The sequence below is a fragment of the Tyto alba genome, unplaced genomic scaffold (genome assembly GCF_018691265.1).
Source record: "Tyto alba isolate M040663 unplaced genomic scaffold, T.alba_DEE_v4.0 Super-Scaffold_45, whole genome shotgun sequence".
Classification (NCBI taxonomy): domain Eukaryota; kingdom Metazoa; phylum Chordata; class Aves; order Strigiformes; family Tytonidae; genus Tyto; species Tyto alba.
Genome location: NW_024881321.1, coordinates 23,514,951 through 23,523,727, shown reverse-complemented (window position 1 = coordinate 23,523,727; position 8,777 = coordinate 23,514,951).

Here is an 8,777-nt window from a genome sequence, read left to right as displayed (position 1 = left end):
CAGAAGGGAAGCAAAAATCCCCTGTGTCATGGTTTAACCCCAGTTGGCAATTAACCACTACAGAGCTGCTCACTCACTCCCCTGTGGTGGGATTGGGGAAAAGAATTGGAAGGGTAAAAGTGAGAAAACTCATTGGTTAAGGTAAAAACAGTTTAATAGGTAAAACAAAAGCTGTGCAAGACAAGCAAAACAAAGCAAAGAATTCATTCACCACTTCCCATCAGCAGGCAGGTGTTCAGCCATCTCCAGGAAAATAGAGCTCCATCATGTGTAATGGTTATATGGGAAGAGACATGACATCACTCCAAACATCCCCCCCTTTCCTTCTCCTTCCTCCAGCTTTATATGTTGAATATGATGTCATATGGTATGGAATAGCCCTTTGGCCAGTTGGGTCAGCTGTTCCAGCTGCGTCCTCTCCCAATTTCTTGTGCACCTCTGCCCTACTCACTGGTGCGGTAGTGTGAGAAGAAGAAAAGGCCCTGACTCTGCATGAGTACTGCTTAGAAATAGCTAAAACATCCCTGAATTATCAACTCTGCTTTCAGCACAAATCCAAAACACATCTTCATACTAGCTGTTATGAAGAAAATTAACTCTATCCCAATTAAAACCAGCACATTTTGTCAATTGGATATTTGTTTTTTTGGGAAGTGGAAGTTAAAATGTATAAAAAGGTATTTTTTAAAAACAGGTTTTGAATTCATAACAAAAATGTGAGTCTTCATTTTACAAGTCAAGGACAACAACAATGATTCCTGGGCATTGCAAATGTCCAGCACAAACAGGTGCATATAACAATGCAGTGATTCTCCATGGATCTTATTAGCACTGTATGTTTCTTTGCTTTCACAGTGAAATGTAAGTAATAAATTTTTTACATGTCTATGTAGGAACAACTTTCTCATAGAGTAGCTAGTTAATTCCATCAATTAGAAGTTCTCAGTTAATATTTCTGTCATATGTAAAAGAATTACTCTAATAATGTTTAGTCATAATATTCTAATCCTAACATTAGTTTGAAAGGGGGTACAACAGAAAGCTTAAGTACAGGAACATTTTCTCACACACAAGCAGGTAAATGTGTGTACATAAACCAAATATATCTTTTTTCAGTTCCTTTTCAGTTTCTTTTCTTTTATTAGATGAGCAATTACATTGCATTTGTTTCAAAATCTTTAACTCAAGAAACTCACTTTTTTTTTTTTTTTTTTTTTTTCAAAGGAAGAACTTCACTTTTTATAAAATATAATTTTTCATTGCCTATGCTGGGGTTACTCTCAGCTCCCAGCTGATCATCCCTTGTAGCCTGTACTTCCTGCTCTCTGACACAGCCTTAGTTCTGATAAAAGCCAGTCAGTATGATTTATTTGTGAAGGTGAAAGGACTTTTCAGAATAGTTATATGGCAAGCCATATCAGTATTTGGATTTGGGATGAGTTATAATATAAGTAGACTTTAGAAATACAACTGTCACAAAATCTTAAGAAATATGTTGATATCTATAATACTGTCACAAGTATTACCTCCCTTGGCTGTTAATAATCAGTTATTACCTCATTGCCTTCACCGGCAAAAGTTTTAAGAGTATGGGTTGGAGATCTGACAACTACACCACAGATCAATAATGTTAAGTAGTTTGATACAGGATCTGCCATTAGCTTCATCAGCATGAGTAATATGTCTTGATCTGATTTTGTAAATCAAGAAATGTCTATAATACCTCTTATACTTGGACTACACATGATATATTTCCAAATCATATCAAACCCTCCAAGCCTAGGCTTGAACTAGAATTATTCATATTCTCCCTTCTGTCACTCTGCTAACAGACAATTTACACTACCTACCTTTCTCCACTATGTTACTTTGTATGCTCCCTAAAAACAAAGACTATGTCTTTTTTTTATGCCTTGATCTTCTTTCATAACTCTCAGCAAGAAGTGTAGATATGGAGTCAGTATGAGGCCACGTAGTGGCAACAGCTGTTTTTATCACAGCTTACCAGACTGAACTGGTACCAGATCATAGTAGAAATAAATTAATGTATAGATTTCAATATACAAAACCACACAGGTCTCTGTATGTTTGGTTTTCCCAGTAGTACTGATTTAATTTAATTTTATTCACTTGTTTGACCAGCATGAGTATGACTTTTATTGGGTTTTTCTAAATAAATGGATGGGCATAGTAAAAATTTAAATATGCAAATATGTCAATGAGAAGGAAAAAAAAAAAAAAAAAAAAGAAAACAAACCTAAAATAAGCACTGTATAGAAAGATAGACACAGTAAGAGGAAAGAAAATCCAGCAAATTTTTGTGTTCTTCGCATAATTGTCTTTACTGAAACCTCAGCTATTCATAGCAGCAACCTGGGAATTAATCCTTCACCCCTTCGCCCCTGTTAAGACCCAGCATGTGTGCTTTTTTTCTGGTTAGCATTTTCTTTTTCCAGCTTACAGGCATGCAAGGCAGACAGAGAGAAGTTCTCTATTCCTTGCACACATGTACAGATGCACCTGGGATACTCAACTCTGAGAATCCTCTACCTTGCTTCAAATTATTAGCACGTGGCAAAAATAGTCAAATGTGTTAAGTTGCATTCTCAGATCATGGAGGTAAAACATTATGTACTTTCTGTGAACAGGTATGTCAAGAACCCTGTTTAGACTGCTGCAAAGTGAAAAGATGCTTGAAGGGGTAGGTGTCCGGGTAAACATTGATGGATGTGCCTTTTGACTGAAATAAGTCCTATGTATTTTATTATTTGGATGCAAAACAAATAAATAAATGAAGGTTCACCTGGAAAGTAAAACATCTATGAATAGATGTTTTCTAAAATTTAAAGTACATAGAGGAGATTTATTTCCTTTTCAAGAAAAAGAAATACAGCAGGAGACAAATTTAAAATCATAACTAACCCAGGCACTTTAATAAAAATAAAGTTTTAGACTATTTCACATTTTACTCAGTACAATATGAGAAGGACTTAATACAGTGAAAGTTTCAAGGGAGAAAACCAGGACAAGAGCTGTACGAGTACATCAGTTTATAAAGGACAGAATAATTAAAGTTGAATTAGTGGAATATAACCTCTCAAATATAAATTCTTAAATACATACCATTTCACTGAGATTTTGAAAAAGTAGTAGTGGAGAGATAGGTCAAGAGAGATGAGGTATCCAGTCTGGATCAGATAGGGAAAATACTGACAACAGAGGTATTTAAAGCCAGTCAGGACTTGTAGAGGAAATGACTATTTGGAAAATTTATGTATTCATAATTTCTCCAAAGGGTTATCTAGTCGATTTTGGAGATTACTATGTTTTTTTCCTTTTTATACCTGACAGTTTACCATGAATAGATAACTTCACATATTATGCTAATTTTGACAGAAGCCTGCATCTAACATGATAGATGGACATGAGCTGTACTCTAGAGCATTATTTTACATTGGTTTATCAATGTATTTGAAACCAAAAACAAAGCCAAAAAGTCATGGATAGAAGTCCTGCCAGCCCAAATCTTTCTCAGATTCACAGCCATCTCTAGGTGAGCACAAGGCCTCCTTTTTGTTTGTCCTTTGTGTACAAGAATGTTAAGTTTGGACTAGTAAATTAAATGTGTCAAGGATTCCTCTCTGGGACTGAAGAAAAATGGAAGGGAAAAAGATTATATCTACTCTATTAAAGTTTCCCAATTTTCAGAAGTTTGGAGCGCTTACTGGGAAGGATTTCTGGCACATGACAATTCCATACCTAGGAAATTTTGGGGTCAGTATTAATTGTCACAAACAACTCATGCCAGGGACTTTTCTAACTATTTAAATGTACAGACAATCAGTTTGTAGTTACTCTGGGCATTACCTGGATCTACCTAATTTACTGGTATTGATACAGACTTGCAGTATTGGCTGCACACTGACAGAGCTACATGAAAGTGGAGACTTCTGGTTCTGGCCTGGTGAGTTCCATATGCAGATACTTACTTTCAGATATCTGCCTTGTAGCCAGAGTTTTAAGTACCTGTCATAGTACATGAAAAGCAGGCACTTAACTCAGTTGCTTAAACATAGACTTCTACACCATTTACAGTACATCAGGGTATCCCAGATGTCCACCAGCTACAACAACTCCATAGTTTTCTCACAGATCCTGGATTTTAACTGTTGTCACTTCATGAAAGTCACAAATATTCTACAGCATCTGAAATGATACTATATACCAACATTTAAGTAACTGACTTACCAGAGACTTAATTCAGTATATGCCGATTATTTCCTAAAGTATACGTAACATCTGTGTAAGGAAAGCTGGTATGTTACATGATTTATGGGATACATTCTGGGCCAGGAGTTAGCAGCAGTTCAGGAGACCCTGGAACACCTCCAGTGGATCTAGTTGTCTTGTTTAGGTGACTGAAAGTGCCCTGAATTTTGTGACCAATAGGATTCAATAGTCCTGAAAAGCCCTTCATGCTATTTGAAGATGTTTGGGACGTAGGTGCTTAAAACCTAAACCAAATGAACTTTATATAGATTGGGTACCAAGTTAATATTTAAAAGTATTTTTTTCAAAGTAGTCTGAATTTCTTAATGATTTCTAGTGAATTGTGTAAGCGTATACTCCTGCTAGATCTGCTTTCTAAGAACAGCTTTTTTATCCTTATTGAGTGTCAAAAGTACTTATGTAATTTTGAATTTTATATTTGTCACAGTATAGATTTGAAGAAAATACTATTTTGACTTCAGTATTGTAATTTCCTAAAATATTTTCCACTTCTGAATTTCTTCATTAGCTCCACATTTAGTTACCACAATTTACTGTAATTTGAATAACTGATATGACATTGTGATGCCTCTACAACAGTAGTAAAATAAATGCTAATTCCTAAGGAGTAATTGCTTTTTACTAGTTTATCTTTCTTAACTGGGAAGAATAAAGATCCAAATCAATATATGAACACCGAACCATTATAAAATTCACCTCAGAACAATACTTTAGACAGTTCATTAAAAACATATATTTCCCTTGGTTCATGCTAGTGATGACAGGAAAATGAAATTTAAAAATTTTTATTGCTATATTATTTTTAGGAATATTTGATCCTCACATGTTCATCTTAATCACAAACTGAAATAAGAAGTTGAAAGGTTGAAGCTTTATGGAACAAGAAACTTTCCAATGTAAGTGCTGACATACAGACTCCGAAGTCTCTTTGCTCTGACACTGTGGACCAAAACTACATGCTCTGATATTCACTGTTATACAAAGGTCAATGAGATAGGTTTATGTGCACTATTCACTGTTGTACAAAATGTCGTGGTTTGAGCCTGGTCAGCAGCTAAAGGCCCCACAGCCGCTCACCCGCCCTCCCCCCACTTGGGAATGGGGAGGGAATCGGAGGGGCAAAGGGAGACTCGTGGGTTGAGACAAAAACAGTTTAATAACAGTAACAGAATAATACACTGACAGCAGTATCAGTAGGTAATGTACAATACAGCTGCTTACCACCCACCTGCTCCCAGCCAGTGATCCCAAACACAAAAGCACCACAGCAACACTCCCAGAAGTGAGAGCCCCTCCTGGCCCACTCCTGCCTTTATATAGTGAGCATGATGTCACATGACATGGAATATCGGCCAATCTGGGCCCAGCCCTCCAGCTGTGCTCCCCCTGCCCCCGCCCCCAGGTGAGGGCACTAGGACCTGGGGAGCCCCTGGGGTCTCAGTGTGCTGCAGCACTCCTCCAGCTGCCAAACCAACAGGAACTCTAGTCCAGCCCCAACCAGAACAATATGTTAACAAATTAAAAGCTGCAAAGCAAGATGTGAAAGAGGAGGGGAAGGAGGCATCTTTCATACATCAGTGGTGATTGTTTTCCTAGAGAAACCTGACAAAATAGACACAGCAGTGATCCTTAGAAGAGGTGGCAGTTGGAGTTGCAAGGCAATGAGGATAAAAGCATTTGAGAAGTCAGGGATAGTAGTACTGCCACTACAGCCTTGGAGAGGGTAAATGAAAGGTCACAAATTTTCATGTGAAAGGAAGCCTACAAAAAAACCCAAACAAAATTAATATCAAGCTATGAAAATAAATAGCAGTACATGTAATTATCAGGAACAGATTAAAGTCATCCCAGAATGGTAAAAACTTAAAGTTAATTCTGAGCAAGTAAATGGCAGCTATTACCAAAGAAACAAAATCTAAACCAGTTTCTATTATGTAGAAGGAAAAAGTAAACATATCATTCTTTTACAAGGGAATCCAAAAGCATAGAAGTTGAGCAGCAATCAATGACAATGGGAGCTGTCTACACAACTTTAATCAGCTACAGTTACAAGTTTCTTCATGTCAGTTAAATATTCTAAGATTCCTTCATATTTAACAGAGAGAAATAGGTTTTTATTTAGGGAACAATACATTTGAACTATATCAGATTCTTAATTTAAGATTAAATGTATCATACCTTTTCTGTATTTTCAGCAGTGATCCAGCATATTATAAACAGAGAATACCTGAATTCCATGTACCTTACTTCAGATCCATTTTCCCTGCAGAAGCCACTATGAGTTTCGGACTAAAATGTGCACGAAATGGGCACAAAGTTTGCTTCTGTAGATTTTTCACAATCTTTAGTGTTTCTTTGAAAATTCTACTACAAGCTTTCCTGTCAACACAGTCACAACATCCTGTTCCTTCACTATTCCCTCCCTATTAACATTAAGTCCTCTCTTCAGTACCTCCCCATTTAATTATGGGCTGGCTCTTGGCAGAATTATTTCTTATTTTGAATGTAAAGTTCCTCAAAAGTAAATGCTTTAATAGAAATAATTTTTGATATGACTCCCATTACCACTCAGTTTTAATATTAATCCCCTAACATGCTGCTTCAGTAAGAATAGTATCAATTGTGAACCCTAAGAAATAATTCCACCCAATAAATCCCAACATTATAATTTGCAAGAATTTTCATTCTTCTCTTTTGTTATAACACAAGATTGAACAATAAGGAACTGACTGCAAGTAGCATATTTATCTGAATTACATGAGATAGAAGCACTATGCCTAGGTTATGTTTACAGCAAATGTAACATTCAAAGTACCAACTTCAAAGAATTTTCAGTATACACAGGCAACTTGAACAGTTAATACTTCCTTGACTCTGGAACCAATTTTTAAAACTAGCACTTGCATTGCGACAATTATGGTCATCACCTCACTGGAAGAGATCATATTGTTGTTCAGACCTCATAGTTGACTCATGTAAATGCATCTTGAAAATATACAGTGCTTACATCATAGTTATATATAGCTGGTATTTACTTTTTTGTAGAAACTTCATTTCTATAAATCCTTGAGTTTCACAGTCTCAAATCTGAAGGATATACAAACTTGTCTGAATTGTCTAGGTTTCACAGAGTTTTTACACCTCTTGCAAAGATTCATTCTTTTGCAGATAGGAATCTCCAGAGGTTTTACTTTTCATATTTCCCTTAAAGTACCTTGATGTTACCTAAACATATCAGAAGGGCAAGAAAAATTGGCACAGTTAATGTTTTCCCCACTGATAGCAAGGAGGATGTATTTACACAAAGTCTAAGCAAGCTGATGATGCTGGATGGTACTAATGGTAATAAAGATTTAGTTGTCAAAATAGTTTATATTCAGGATGATTAATACAGCGGGGTCAAGGAACAATCAAGACTATCACTTTCAGTGGAGGGAGAAAATAGGTAAATTGTCCTAGATATTTCAAAATGTGTTAAGGAAGCATTAAGGATCACCTGGTTTGGATTCCAAAATTTGGAAAAATATTTGCTGGATAAAAAATACATCAGAAATAAAATGCCTTTTTTTTTTTTTTTTTTTTTAACTTGCTGAAAGAGATGAGTTGGTAGCTTTAGTAAGAGCTTATGAACATTAAAATAAGGAGAAGGAATATTAGTAATCATAAAACACTGGCCTTCAAGGTCACAGTCATAAGAAAATTCAGGAAATAGCAACAGAAATCACATGGGTGTAAAGTATAAGGTAAAAAATTTAAGATCTGTCTTACATAAAAAATATCTGAAGAAAAAGCACAAGACAAAATTATTCAAATGCATCAAAAGTATATAAGTGCAATAAACTAGAAACTTGGCTAAGCCAAAATAGAGGAAGGACAGTTTCAAACAATGAAAAAAGAGATAAAATAGTGGGAGTAAAAAAAAGAATAGTATAAACATACAGGGGAAAAAAAAAATAAAATGAGACAAAATGTGTAAGAAATTGTATAAATACAGCCTAGTTTTCTACACAATGTGCTCCATACATGCACATACACAAATATTCACACACATCTCTTCCACACTATTCCCCCATGACAACTTTTATTCTTTTGGGTCTTGAATAATTTCAAATTCAGGACATTTAAGAGTATGTCAGAGAAGCATCTCATACATTCAGTTGTCTCTTCTTATTAGTACCTCTGCTTTGAATTCTAAAGTGTCTTGTCACGCCCTACATCACACTAAGAAAAATGTTATACTTCTTTCAGAGACACACCTCGGTACTCCAACAATATATGTAAAAGATCCATGTCTGTATAGTTCTTAATTAATATAAGACTTTTCTGCTGTGTTTAATTGTTTCCATATTTGCCTAAGGATATGCATACCTTGTAAATATTTAAAAGGTTAAAAGTTGGTTTCAGTAATATAGGAAAAAAAATGATAGTTCATTTAACTTGAGATACTTCAATATGTATCTGAACAACTTACACATATAAACTCCCTT